Source organism: Oncorhynchus keta, chromosome 35, assembly GCF_023373465.1.
Source record: "Oncorhynchus keta strain PuntledgeMale-10-30-2019 chromosome 35, Oket_V2, whole genome shotgun sequence".
Lineage (NCBI taxonomy): Eukaryota > Metazoa > Chordata > Actinopteri > Salmoniformes > Salmonidae > Oncorhynchus > Oncorhynchus keta.
Genome location: NC_068455.1, coordinates 81,563,195 through 81,577,553, shown reverse-complemented (window position 1 = coordinate 81,577,553; position 14,359 = coordinate 81,563,195). Strand labels below are relative to the sequence as shown.

The window sequence follows — 14,359 nt, the reverse complement described above, 5'->3', positions numbered from 1 at the left end:
CAGCCGGCCAGTCAGCCGGCCGGTCAGCGGTCAGTCAGCCAGCCAGTCAGCCAGTCAGCCAGCCAGTCAGTCAGCCAGTCAGCCAGCCAGTCAGCCAGCCAGTCAGCCAGCCAATGAGTCCTCTCGTGGTTTCTTCCAGTCACAGAAAGTTGATCTTGTGTCTCTTCACCAGTCAGTACCAGTGTTTTAGTTCAGACAGAAAATACGGGGTTTGGTTGCCCAGGGTTGTGATGAGGAAAGAGGACATTTTGGAGTTGCACTCAGTCCTTCTATACTTCATCACCTCCTCCTCCTCCTCCTCATCACCTCCTCCTCCTCATCACCTCCTCCTCCTCATCACCACAAGCTTTCCCGTTCCCATGACGATATTGGGTCCTTCTTCGATTGCCTCGCATCCTTTCCCGATGACATAACGTCCATTTTTAATGACATCACTTCTGGGTGTCGGTGAGGTCAAGTCCAGCACCAAGAGTTTGGTCTCCTCTGTTCCGTTCCTGCTGCCAACAGCTGCTATCAGTCTGGTGTTAGATGCCCTGGAGAGAGGAGAGAGAGGAGGGTTACCAGTCTGGTGTTAGATGCCCTGGAGAGAGGAGAGAGAGGAGGGTTACCAGTCTGGTGTTAGATGCCCTGGAGAGAGGAGAGAGAGGAGGGTTACCAGTCTGGTGTTAGATGCCCTGGAGAGAGGAGAGAGAGGAGGGTTACCAGTCTGGTGTTAGATGCCCTGGAGAGAGGGAGAGGAGAGAGAGGAGGGTTACCAGTCTGGTGTTAGATGCCCTGGAGAGAGGAGAGAGGAGAGAGGAGGGTTACCAGTCTGGTGTTAGATGCCCTGGAGAGGAGAGAGAGAGGAGAGTTACCAGTCTGGTGTTAGATGCCCTGGAGAGAGGAGAGAGAGGAGGGTTATCAGTCTGGTGTTAGATGCCCTGGAGAGAGAGAGAGAGGAGGGTTACCAGTCTGGTGTTAGATGCCCTGGAGAGAGGAGAGAGGAGAGAGAGGAGGGTTACCAGTCTGGTGTTAGATGCCCTGGAGAGAGGAGAGAGGAGAGAGAGGAGGGTTACCAGTCTGGTGTTAGAAGCCCTGGAGAGAGGAGAGAGAGGAGGGTTACCAGTCTGGTGTTAGATGCCCTGGAGAGAGGAGAGAGAGGAGGGTTACCAGTCTGGTGTTAGATGCCCTGGAGAGAGGAGAGAGGAGAGAGAGGAGGGTTACCAGTCTGGTGTTAGATGCCCTGGAGAGAGGAGAGAGGAGGGTTACCAGTCTGGTGTTAGATGCCCTGGAGAGAGGAGAGAGAGGAGGGTTACCAGTCTGGTGTTAGAAGCCCTGGAGAGAGGAGAGAGAGGAGGGTTACCAGTCTGGTGTTAGATGCCCTGGAGAGAGGAGAGAGAGGAGGGTTACCAGTCTGGTGTTAGATGCCCTGGAGAGAGGAGAGAGGAGGGTTACCAGTCTGGTGTTAGATGCCCTGGAGAGAGGAGAGAGAGGAGGGTTACCAGTCTGGTGTTAGATGCCCTGGAGAGAGGAGAGAGAGGAGGGTTACCAGTCTGGTGTTAGATGCCCTGGAGAGAGGAGAGAGGAGAGAGAGGAGGGTTACCAGTCTGGTGTTAGATGCCCTGGAGAGAGGAGAGAGGAGGGTTACCAGTCTGGTGTTAGATGCCCTGGAGAGAGGAGAGAGGAGGGTTACCAGTCTGGTGTTAGATGCCCTGAGAGAGAGGAGAGAGGAGAGAGAGGAGGGTTACCAGTCTGGTGTTAGATGCCCTGGAGAGAGGGAGAGAGGAGGGTTACCAGTCTGGTGTTAGATGCCCTGAGAGAGGAGAGAGAGGAGGGTTACCAGTCTGGTGTTAGAAGCCCTGGAGAGAGGAGAGAGAGGAGGGTTACCAGTCTGGTGTTAGATGCCCTGGAGAGAGGAGAGAGAGGAGGGTTACCAGTCTGGTGTTAGATGCCCTGGAGAGAGGAGAGAGGAGGGTTAACAGTCTGGTGTTAGATGCCCTGGAGAGAGGAGAGAGGAGAGAGAGGAGGGTTACCAGTCTGGTGTTAGATGCCCTGGAGAGAGGAGAGAGAGGAGGGTTACCAGTCTGGTGTTAGATGCCCTGGAGAGAGGAGAGAGAGGAGGGTTACCAGTCTGGTGTTAGAAGCCCTGGAGAGAGGAGAGAGAGGAGGGTTACCAGTCTGGTGTTAGATGCCCTGGAGAGAGGAGAGAGAGGAGGGTTACCAGTCTGGTGTTAGATGCCCTGGAGAGAGGAGGGAGGAGAGAGGAGGGTTACCAGTCTGGTGTTAGATGCCCTGGAGAGAGGAGAGAGAGGAGGGTTACCAGTCTGGTGTTAGATGCCCTGGAGAGAGGAGAGAGAGGAGGGTTACCAGTCTGGTGTTAGATGCCCTGGAGAGAGGAGAGAGAGGAGGGTTATCAGTCTGGTGTTAGATGCTCTGGAGAGAGGAGAGAGAGGAGAGGGTTATCAGTCTGGTGTTAGAAGCCCTGGAGAGAGGAGAGAGAGGAGGGTTACCAGTCTGGTGTTAGATGCCCTGGAGAGAGGAGAGAGAGGAGGGTTATCAGTCTGGTGTTAGATGCTCTGGAGAGAGGAGAGAGAGGAGAGGGTTATCAGTCTGGTGTTAGATGCCCTGGAGAGAGGAGAGAGAGGAGGGTTACCAGTCTGGTGTTAGATGCCCTGGAGAGAGGAGAGAGAGGAGGGTTACCAGTCTGGTGTTAGATGCCCTGGAGAGAGGAGAGAGAGGAGGGTTATCAGTCTGGTGTTAGAAGCCCTGGAGAGAGGAGAGAGAGGAGGGTTACCAGTCTGGTGTTAGATGCCCTGGAGAGAGGAGAGAGAGGAGGGTTACCAGTCTGGTGTTAGATGCCCTGGAGAGGGAGAGAGGAGGGTTACCAGTCTGGTGTTAGATGCCCTGAGAGAGAGGAGAGAGAGGAGGGTTACCAGTCTGGTGTTAGATGCCCTGGAGAGAGGAGAGAGGAGAGAGGAGGGTTACCAGTCTGGTGTTAGATGCCCTGGAGAGAGGAGAGAGGAGGGTTACCAGTCTGGTGTTAGATGCCCTGGAGAGAGGAGAGAGAGAGGAGGGTTACCAGTCTGGTGTTAGATGCCCTGGAGAGAGGAGAGAGAGGAGGGTTACCAGTCTGGTGTTAGATGCCCTGGAGAGAGGGAGAGAGAGGAGGGTTACCAGTCTGGTGTTAGATGCCCTGGAGAGAGGAGAGAGGAGGGTTACCAGTCTGGTGTTAGATGCCCTGGAGAGAGGAGAGAGAGGAGGGTTATCAGTCTGGTGTTAGATGCCCTGGAGAGAGGAGAGAGAGAGGAGGGTTATCAGTCTGGTGTTAGATGCCCTGGAGAGAGGAGAGAGGAGAGAGAGGAGGGTTATCAGTCTGGTGTTAGATGCCCTGGAGAGAGGAGAGAGAGAGAGGAGGGTTATCAGTCTGGTGTTAGATGCCCTGGAGAGAGGAGAGAGAGGAGGGTTATCAGTCTGGTGTTAGATGCCCTGGAGAGAGGAGAGAGGAGGGTTACCAGTCTGGTGTTAGATGCCCTGGAGAGAGGAGAGAGAGGAGGGTTACCAGTCTGGTGTTAGATGCCCTGGAGAGAGGAGAGAGAGGAGGGTTACCAGTCTGGTGTTAGATGCCCTGGAGAGAGGAGAGAGGAGAGAGAGGAGGGTTACCAGTCTGGTGTTAGATGCCCTGGAGAGAGGAGAGAGAGGAGGGTTATCAGTCTGGTGTTAGATGCCCTGGAGAGAGGAGAGAGAGGAGGGTTACCAGTCTGGTGTTAGATGCCCTGGAGAGAGGAGAGAGAGGAGGGTTATCAGTCTGGTGTTAGATGCCCTGGAGAGAGGAGAGAGAGGAGGGTTACCAGTCTGGTGTTAGATGCCCTGGAGAGAGGAGAGAGAGGAGGGTTATCAGTCTGGTGTTAGATGCCCTGGAGAGAGGAGAGAGAGGAGAGGGTTATCAGTCTGGTGTTAGATGCCCTGGAGAGAGGAGAGAGAGGAGGGTTACCAGTCTGGTGTTAGATGCCCTGGAGAGAGGAGAGAGAGGAGGGTTACCAGTCTGGTGTTAGATGCCCTGGAGAGAGGAGAGAGAGGAGGGTTATCAGTCTGGTGTTAGATGCCCTGGAGAGAGGAGAGAGAGGAGGGTTATCAGTCTGGTGTTAGATGCCCTGGAGAGAGGAGAGAGAGGAGGGTTACCAGTCTGGTGTTAGATGCCCTGGAGAGAGGAGAGAGGAGAGAGAGGAGGGTTACCAGTCTGGTGTTAGATGCCCTGGAGAGAGGAGAGAGAGGAGGGTTATCAGTCTGGTGTTAGATGCCCTGGAGAGAGGGAGAGAGAGGAGGGTTACCAGTCTGGTGTTAGATGCCCTGGAGAGAGGGAGAGAGGAGGGTTACCAGTCTGGTGTTAGATGCCCTGGAGAGAGGAGAGAGAGGAGGGTTACCAGTCTGGTGTTAGATGCCCTGGAGAGAGGAGAGAGAGGAGGGTTATCAGTCTGGTGTTAGATGCCCTGGAGAGAGGAGAGAGAGGAGAGGGTTATCAGTCTGGTGTTAGATGCCCTGGAGAGAGGAGAGAGAGGAGGGTTACCAGTCTGGTGTTAGATGCCCTGGAGAGAGGAGAGAGAGGAGAGAGAGGAGGGTTACCAGTCTGGTGTTAGAAGCCCTGGAGAGAGGAGAGAGAGGAGGGTTACCAGTCTGGTGTTAGAAGCCCTGGAGAGAGGAGAGAGAGGAGGGTTACCAGTCTGGTGTTAGATGCCCTGGAGAGAGGAGGGTTATCAGTCTGGTGTTAGATGCCCTGGAGAGAGGAGAGAGAGGAGGGTTACCAGTCTGGTGTTAGAAGCCCTGGAGAGAGGAGAGAGAGGAGGGTTACCAGTCTGGTGTTAGATGCCCTGGAGAGAGGAGAGAGAGGAGGGTTACCAGTCTGGTGTTAGATGCCCTGGAGAGAGGAGAGAGAGGAGGGTTACCAGTCTGGTGTTAGATGCCCTGGGAGAGTAGAGAGAGGAGAGAGAGGAGAGAGTGGAGAGGGTTATCAGTCTGGTGTTAGATGCCCTGGAGAGAGGGAGAGAGAGAGGAGGGTTACCAGTCTGGTAATCTAGCCCTACAGGCAGCAGCATCTCTTCAATAATGTAGCCCTACAGGCAGCAGCATCTCTTCAATAATGTAGCCCTACAGGTAGCAGCATCTCTTCAATAATCTAGCCCTACAGGCAGCAGCATCTCCTCAATAATCTAGCCCTACAGGCAGCAGCATCTCCTCAATAATCTAGCCCTACAGGCAGCAGCATCTCTTCAATAATCTAGCCCTACGGGCAGCAGCATCTCTTCAATAATGTAGCCCTACAGGCAGCAGCATCTCTTCAATAATCTAGCCCTACAGGCAGCAGCATCTCTTCAATAATCTAGCCCTACAGGCAGCAGCATCTCTTCAATAATCTAGCCCTACAGGCAGCAGCATCTCCTCAATAATCTAGCCCTACAGGCAGCAGCATCTCTTCAATAATCTAGCCCTACGGGCAGCAGCATCTCTTCAATAATGTAGCCCTACAGGCAGCAGCATCTCTTCAATAATCTAGCCCTACAGGCAGCAGCATCTCTTCAATAATCTAGCCCTACAGGCAGCAGCATCTCCTCAATAATCTAGCCCTACAGGTAGCAGCATCTCCTCAATAATCTAGCCCTACAGGTAGCAGCATCTCCTCAATAATCTAGCCCTATAGGCAGCAGCATCTCTTCAATAATCTAGCCCTACAGGCAGCAGCATCTCCTCAATAATCTAGCCCTACAGGCAGCAGCATCTCTTCAATAATCTAGCCCTACGGGCAGCAGCATCTCTTCAATAATGTAGCCCTACAGGCAGCAGCATCTCTTCAATAATCTAGCCCTACAGGCAGCAGCATCTCTTCAATAATCTAGCCCTACAGGCAGCAGCATCTCTTCAATAATCTAGCCCTACAGCAGCAGCATCTCCTCAATAATCTAGCCCTACAGGCAGCAGCATCTCTTCAATAATCTAGCCCTACGGGCAGCAGCATCTCTTCAATAATGTAGCCCTACAGGCAGCAGCATCTCTTCAATAATCTTGCCCTACAGGCAGCAGCATCTCTTCAATAATCTAGCCCTACAGGCAGCAGCATCTCCTCAATAATCTAGCCCTACAGGTAGCAGCATCTCCTCAATAATCTAGCCCTACAGGTAGCAGCATCTCCTCAATAATCTAGCCCTATAGGCAGCAGCATCTCTTCAATAATCTAGCCCTACAGGCAGCAGCATCTCCTCAATAATCTAGCCCTACGGGCAGCAGCATCTCTTCAATAATCTAGCCCTACAGGCAGCAGCATCTCTTTAATAATCTAGCCCTACAGGCAGCAGCATCTCTTCAATAATCTAGCCCTACAGGCAGCAGCATCTCCTCAATAATCTAGCCCTACAGGCAGAAGCATCTCTTCAATAATCTAGCCCTACAGGCAGCAGCATCTCCTCAATAATCTCTAAATAATCTAGCCCTACAGGTAGCAGCATCTCCTCAATAATCTAGCCCTACAGGTAGCAGCATCTCCTCAATAATCTAGCCCTATAGGCAGCAGCATCTCTTCAATAATCTAGCCCTACAGGTAGCAGCATCTCAATAATCTAATAATCTAGCCCTACATCTCCTCAATAATCTAGCCCTACAGGTAGCAGCATCTCCTCAATAATCTAGCCCTATAGGCAGCAGCATCTCTTCAATAATCTAGCCCTACAGGTAGCAGCATCTCCTCAATAATCTAGCCCTATAGGCAGCAGCATCTCTTCAATAATCTAGCCCTACAGGCAGCAGCATCTCTTCAATAATCTAGCCCTACGGGCAGCAGCATCTCTTTAATAATCTAGCCCTACAGGCAGCAGCATCTCTTCAATAATCTAGCCCTACAGGCAGCAGCATCTCCTCAATAATCTAGCCCTACAGGCAGAAGCATCTCTTCAATAATCTAGCCCTACAGGCAGAAGCATCTCTTCAATAATCTAGCCCTACAGGCAGCAGCATCTCCTCAATAATCTCTAAATAATCTAGCCCTACAGGTAGCAGCATCTCTTCAATAATCTAGCCCTACAGGCAGCAGCATCTCCTCAATAATCTAGCCCTACAGGCAGCAGCATCTCTTCAATAATCTAGCCCTACGGGCAGCAGCATCTCTTCAATAATGTAGCCCTACAGGCAGCAGCATCTCTTCAATAATCTAGCCCTACAGGCAGCAGCATCTCTTCAATAATCTAGCCCTACAGGCAGCAGCATCTCCTCAATAATCTAGCCCTACAGGTAGCAGCATCTCCTCAATAATCTAGCCCTACAGGTAGCAGCATCTCCTCAATAATCTAGCCCTATAGGCAGCAGCATCTCTTCAATAATCTAGCCCTACAGGCAGCAGCATCTCCTCAATAATCTAGCCCTACGGGCAGCAGCATCTCTTCAATAATCTAGCCCTACAGGCAGCAGCATCTCTTTAATAATCTAGCCCTACAGGCAGCAGCATCTCTTCAATAATCTAGCCCTACAGGCAGCAGCATCTCTTCAATAATCTAGCCCTACAGGCAGCAGCATCTCCTCAATAATCTAGCCCTACAGGCAGAAGCATCTCTTCAATAATCTAGCCCTACAGGCAGCAGCATCTCCTCAATAATCTCTAAATAATCTAGCCCTACAGGTAGCAGCATCTCTTCAATAATCTAGCCCTACAGGCAGCAGCATCTCTTCAATAATCTAGCCCTACAGGCAGCAGCATCTCTTCAATAATCTAGCCCTACAGGTAGCAGCATCTCCTCAATAATCTAGCCCTACAGGCAGCAGCATCTCTTTAATAATCTAGCCCTACAGGCAGCAGCATCTCCTCAATAATCTAGCCCTAGAGGTAGCAGCATCTCTTCAATAATCTAGCCCTACAGGCAGCAGCATCTTCAATACTCTAGCCCTACAGGCAGCAGCATCTCCTCAATAATCTAGCCCTACAGGCAGCAGCATCTCTTCAATAATCTAGCCCTACAGGCAGCAGCATCTCTTCAATAATCTAGCCCTACAGGCAGCAGCATCTCTTCAATAATCTAGCCCTACAGGCAGCAGCATCTCTTCAATAATCTAGCCCTACAGGCAGCAGCATCTCTTCAATAATCTAGCCCTACAGGCAGCAGCATCTCTTCAATAATCTAGCCCTACAGGCAGCAGCATCTCTTCAATAATCTAGCCCTACAGGCAGCAGCATCTCTTCAATAATCTAGCCCTACAGGCAGCAGCATCTCTTCAATAATCTAGCCCTACAGGCAGCAGTATCTCCTCAATCCTCCACTCTGCAGAGCCACCAGGTCTCTGACCCTCCCCCCCCGTGGGTCTCATTTCATTACCTGATCCTCCACACCACTCCCCCTGATCCTCCACTCTGCAGAGCCACCAGGTCTCTGACCCTCTCCCCCTGTGGGTCTCATTTCATTACCTGATCCTCCACACCACTCCCCTGATCCTCCACTCTGCAGAGCCACCAGGTCTCTGACCCACTCCCCCGTGGGTCTCATTTCATTACCTGATCCTCCACACCACTCCCCCTGTGGGTCTCATTTCATTACCTGATCCTCCACACCACTCCCCTGATCCTCCACACCACTCCCCCGTGGGTCTCATTTCATTACCTGATCCTCCACACCACTCCCCTGATCCTCCACACCACTCCCCCGTGGGTCTCATTTCATTACCTGATCCTCCACACCACTCCCCCTGATCCTCCACACCACTCCCCTGTTGGTCTCATTTCATTACCTGATCCTCCACACCACTCCCCTGATCCTCCACACCACTCCCCTGTTGGTCTCATTTCATTACCTGATCCTCCACACCACTCCCCCTGATCCTCCACTCTGCAGAGCCACCAGGTCTCTGATCCACTCCCCCCGTCGCCAGGCTCCACAGCTTCACTGTCCCGTCATCTGATGAAGAGACCACCAGGGAACGAGAGAGAACTGGAGACAGGTCACTGCTGACTGGTGCTTATGGGGACCTGGAGAGGAGGGGGGACAGGGAGAGAGACAGGGAGAGAGGGGGAGACAGGGAGAGAGGGGGAGACAGGGAGAGAGGAGAGAGGGGGCAGGGAGAGAGAGGAGGGGGGCAGGGGAGAGAGGAGGAGAGAGGAGGGGGAGAGAGGAGGAGGGGGGCAGGGAGAGGGCAGGAGAGAGGAGGGGGAGCGAGACAGGAGAGAGGTAGTTAGTTATCGGAGTACTGTAGACAGGTTAGAGCTGATTGGTTCTTCTGTGCATCTAGAGATATGATACATACAGTTCATTCAGGAAGTATTCACACCCACATTTCTCCACAGTTTGATGTTTTACAGCCTGAATTAAAAATGGATTAAATGGAGATGTGTCACTGGTCACACACACACACACACACACACACACACACACACACACAAAATGTCAAAGGTGAAAAATGTTTTTAGATTTTTTTTAAAACAAATTAATAAAAAATTAAAATCTGAAATGTCTCGAGTCAATCAGTATTCAATCCCTTTTGTTTTGACAAACCTAAAATAAGTTCTGGAGTAAAAATGTGCTCAACAAGTCACATAATAAGTTGCATGGACTCACTGTGTTCAATAATGGTGTTTAACATGATTATTAATGACCTCCTCATCTCTGTACCCCACACATACAATTATCTGGAAGGTCCCTCATCTCTGTACCCCACACGTACAATTATCTGGAAGGTCCCTCATCTCTGTACCCCACACATACAATTATCTGTAAGGTCCCTCATCTCTGTACCCCACACGTACAATTATCTGTAAGGTCCCTCATCTCTCTACCCCACACATACAATTATCTGTAAGGTCCCTCATCTCTGTACCCCACACATACAATTATCTGTAAGGTCCCTCAGTAGAGCAGGGAATTTCAAACACAGACCAGAGAGGTTTCCCACAGCCTCACAAAGCAGGTTGAAGTTATTCATTATACTGTGGATGATGTATCAATACACCCAGTCACTACAGAGATACAGGTGTCCTTCCCGACTCAGTTGCCGAAGAGGAAGGAAACCACTCAGGGATTTCACCACGAGGCCAAAAGTGACTAAAACACAGTTAAAAGCTAACAAATTGTTTAAAGATCAATTGATCAATAATAAGATAGATAACGGACGTGTCTTGTGAGGCTTCACCTTGATACAAACAGAGAACGCCCCCTCCCAGAGAACGCCTCCCGCCCCTCCCAGAGAACGCCTCCCGCCCTCCCAGAGAACGCCTCCGCCCCCTCCCAGAGAACGCCTCCCTCCCCTCCCAGAGAACGCCTCCCGCCCCCTCCCAGAGAACGCCTCCCAGAGAACACCTCCCTCCCCCTCCCAGAGAACACCCCCCGCCCCCTCCCAGAGAACACCCCCGCCCCCTCCCAGAGGACACCTCCGCCCCCCTCCCAGAGGACACCTCCGCCCCCTCCCAGAGGACACCTCCGCCCACTCCCAGAGGACACCTCCGCCCACTCCCAGAGGACACCTCCGCCCACTCCCAGAGGACACCTCCGCCCACTCCCAGAGGACACCTCCGCCCACTCCCAGAGGACACCTCCGCCCACTCCCAGAGAACACCTCCGCCCACTCCCAGAGAACACCTCCGCCCACTCCCAGAGAACACCTCCGCCCACTCCCAGAGAACACCTCCGCCCACTCCCAGAGAACACCTCCGCCCACTCCCAGAGAACACCTCCGCCCACTCCCAGAGAACACCTCCGCCCACTCCCAGAGAACACCTCCGCCCACTCCCAGAGAACACCTCCGCCCACTCCCAGAGAACACCTCCGCCCACTCCCAGAGAACACCCCCCCCTCGTCTCCTTCTGATTTACACTGACCTTCAGTACCCCCCTACTGACATTAAAGCAAACAAACACACACACCCCCCCTGTAGACATGGACTAGAGAGGACTGACAGTAGAGGGTGTAACCTCACCTTGCAGCGTGTGGAGACACTGTCCTGTCCCTATATCCCAGACCCTGACAGTAGAGGGTATAACCTCACCTTGCAGCGTGTGGAGACACTGTCCTGTCCGTATATCCCAGACCCTGACAGTAGAGGGTATAACCTCACCTTGCAGCGTGTGGAGACACTGTCCTGTCCGTATATCCCAGACCCTGACAGTAGAGGGTATAACCTCACCTTGCAGCGTGTGGAGACACTGTCCTGTCCGTATATCCCAGACCCTGACAGTAGAGGGTATAACCTCACCTTGCAGCGTGTGGAGACACTGTCCTGTCCGTATATCCCAGACCCTGACAGTAGAGGGTATAACCTCACCTTGCAGCGTGTGGAGACACTGTCCTGTCCGTATATCCCAGACCCTGACAGTAGAGGGTATAACCTCACCTTGCAGCGTGTGGAGACACTGTCCTGTCCCTATATCCCAGACCCTGACAGTAGAGGGTATAACCTCACCTTGCAGCGTGTGGAGACACTGTCCTGTCCGTATATCCCAGACCCTGACAGTAGAGGGTATAACCTCACCTTGCAGCGTGTGGAGACACTGTCCTGTCCGTATATCCCAGACCCTGACAGTAGAGGGTATAACCTCACCTTGCAGCGTGTGGAGACACTGTCCTGTCCCTATATCCCAGACCCTGACAGTAGAGGGTATAACCTCACCTTGCAGCGTGTGGAGACACTGTCCTGTCCGTATATCCCAGACCCTGACAGTAGAGGGTATAACCTCACCTTGCAGCGTGTGGAGACACTGTCCTGTCCCTATATCCCAGACCCTGACAGTAGAGGGTATAACCTCACCTTGCAGCGTGTGGAGACACTGTCCTGTCCGTATATCCCAGACCCTGACAGTAGAGGGTATAACCTCACCTTGCAGCGTGTGGAGACACTGTCCTGTCCCTATATCCCAGACCCTGACAGTAGAGGGTATAACCTCACCTTGCAGCGTGTGGAGACACTGTCCTGTCCCTATATCCCAGACCCTGACAGTAGGGTATAACCTCACCTTGCAGCGTGTGGAGACACTGTCCTGTCCGTATATCCCAGACCCTGACAGTAGAGGGTATAACCTCACCTTGCAGCGTGTGGAGACACTGTCCTGTCCCTATATCCCAGACCCTGACAGTAGAGGGTATAACCTCACCTTGCAGCGTGTGGAGACACTGTCCTGTCCGTATATCCCAGACCCTGACAGTAGAGGTGTAACCTCACCTTGCAGCGTGTGGAGACACTGTCCTGTCCCTATATCCCAGACCCTGACAGTAGAGGGTATAACCTCACCTTGCAGCGTGTGGAGACACTGTCCTGTCCCTATATCCCAGACCCTGACAGTAGAGGGTATAACCTCACCTTGCAGCGTGTGGAGACACTGTCCTGTCCGTATATCCCAGACCCTGACAGTAGAGTCAGCGTTGCCAGAGACCAGGATGTTGTTCTTTAGTTCCATACCGCTGGTCAGTGATTGGTGGCCGGTCAGCGTGTGGACACACCCTCCCGTCACTACGTCCCATACCCTGATGGAGGTGTCCAGAGATCCACTGACCACGTAGGTACTGTCAAACTGGGGAGGGGGAGGAGGAGGGGGAGGAGGAGAGAGGGGGAGGGAGGGAGGAGGAGGGAGGGGGGAGGAGGGGTAGGAGGAGGAGGAGGGGGGGAGAGGAGGAGGGGGGAGAGGAGGGGGGGAGGGGGAGGAGGATGAGGGGAGGAGGAGGAGGGGGAGGAGGAGGAGGGAGGAGGAGGAGAGGAGGGGGAGGATGAGGAGGAGGGAGGAAGGAGGAGGAGGAGGGGTAGGAGGAGAGGAGGAGGGGTAGGAAGAGGAGGAGGGGTAGGAGGAGGGGTAGGAGGAGGAGGAGGGGTAGGAGGAGGAGGGGGGGAGGAGGGGGGGGAGGGGAGGGGGAGGAGGAGGGGTAGGAGGAGGAGGGGTAGGAGGAGTAGGAGGAGGAGGGAGGAAGGAGGAGGAGGAGGGGTAGGAGGAGGAGGAGGGGTAGGAGGAGGAGGGGGTAGGAGGAGGAGGGGGTAGGAGGAGGAGGGGGAGGAGGGAGGGGGGGGAGGGAGGAGGGGGAGGAGGGGAGGGGGGAGGAGGAGGAGGGGGGAGGGAGGAGGGGGAGGAGGGAGGGGGGAGGGAGGAGGGGGGGGGAGGAGGGGGGGAGGGGGGGAGGAGGGGGAGGGAGGAGGGAGGGGGAGGGGTAGGAGGAGGAGGAGGGGGAGGAGGGGGAGGGGGAGGAGGAGGGGGGGGAGGGGGAGGGGGGGGAGGAGGATGAGGGAGAGGAGGAGGGAGGGGGGAGGAGGAGGAGGAGGAGGAGGAGGAGGAGGAGGAGAGGGGGGGAGGAGAGGAGGGGGAGGATGAGGAGGAGGGGTAGGAGGAGGAGGAGGGGTAGGAGGAGGAGGAGGGGTAGGAGGAGGAGGAGGGGTAGGAGACTCTGTTAGTGTGTCCCTGCAGAGTGTGTAGACAGGTCTCTGTCTCAGGGTGTGTGTGTGTTCCTACCTGTAGTGAATAGACTCTGTTAGTGTGTCCCTGCAGAGTGTGTAGACAGGTCTCTGTCTCCGGGTCCCAGACTTTCACCATGAAGTCGTATCCTCCACTGACCACCCTGCGGCCGTCATACTGGACACACCGCACCGCCGCCACATGACCCGTCAGGACGTGAGACACTCGCCAGAATCTACGTCCCACAGACGCAACGTAGCGTCACGGCTACCGCTCACAACCCTGGGGGATATTGAGTTGGAGTGTCTGGGTGTGTGCGTAGGTGTGTGTGTGTGCGTGGGTGTGTGCGCGTGCGTAGGTGTGTGTGTGTAGGTGTGTGTAGGTGTGTTAACTCACTGTTTGTCATGCAGGTGTATGCAGCGTACAGTAGAGGTATGTCCGTACAGGGTGTGAACACACTCTCCGCTCTCTGCGTCCCAAACCTTCAGAGTCCTGTCTGTCGACCCACTGATCACGATGTTACCACTCATCTGACTGGACCACACACCTCCTGTATGGCCTACTAATGTACGCAGACACTGGAGGAGGAGAGGGGGAGGGTGGGGAGGGAAGAGAGGGAGGGTGGGGAGGGAAGGGAGGGAAGAGAGGGTGGGGAGAGGAGAGAGAGGGAGGGGAGAGAGAGGGAGGGGAGAGAGAGGGAGGGGAGAGAGAGGGAGGGGAGAGGAGAGAGAGGAGGGGAGAGGAGAGAGAGGGAGGGGAGAGGAGAGAGAGGGAGGGGAGAGGAGAGAGAGGGAGGGAGAGGAGAGGAGAGAGAGGGAGGGAGAGGAGAGGAGAGAGAGGGAGGGGAGGGAGAGGGAGGGAGAGGGAGAGAGAGGGAGGGAGAGAGGGAGGGGAGAGGAGAGAGAGGGAGGGGAGAGGAGAGAGAGGGAGGGAGAGGAGAGAGAGGGAGAGGGAGAGAGGGAGGGGAGAGGAGAGAGAGGGAGGGGAGAG

The 14,359-nt window shown here is 54.1% G+C and overlaps 1 long non-coding RNA gene and 1 pseudogene across 1 annotated transcript in view; one reads left to right on the top strand and one right to left on the bottom strand.

The window, feature by feature from the left end:
• Nucleotides 1–9,866, top strand: part of LOC127916372 (uncharacterized) — an 84,620-nt gene extending 74,754 nt beyond the window's left edge. The window contains exons 2-3 of the long non-coding RNA XR_008094770.1: nt 9,680–9,761; nt 9,803–9,866. This is a non-coding gene — a long non-coding RNA (uncharacterized LOC127916372). The remainder of the gene's footprint in view (nt 1–9,679; nt 9,762–9,802) is intronic.
• LOC118380605 (F-box/WD repeat-containing protein 7-like) overlaps nt 335–14,359 on the bottom strand; it is a 52,568-nt pseudogene continuing 38,543 nt past the window's right edge.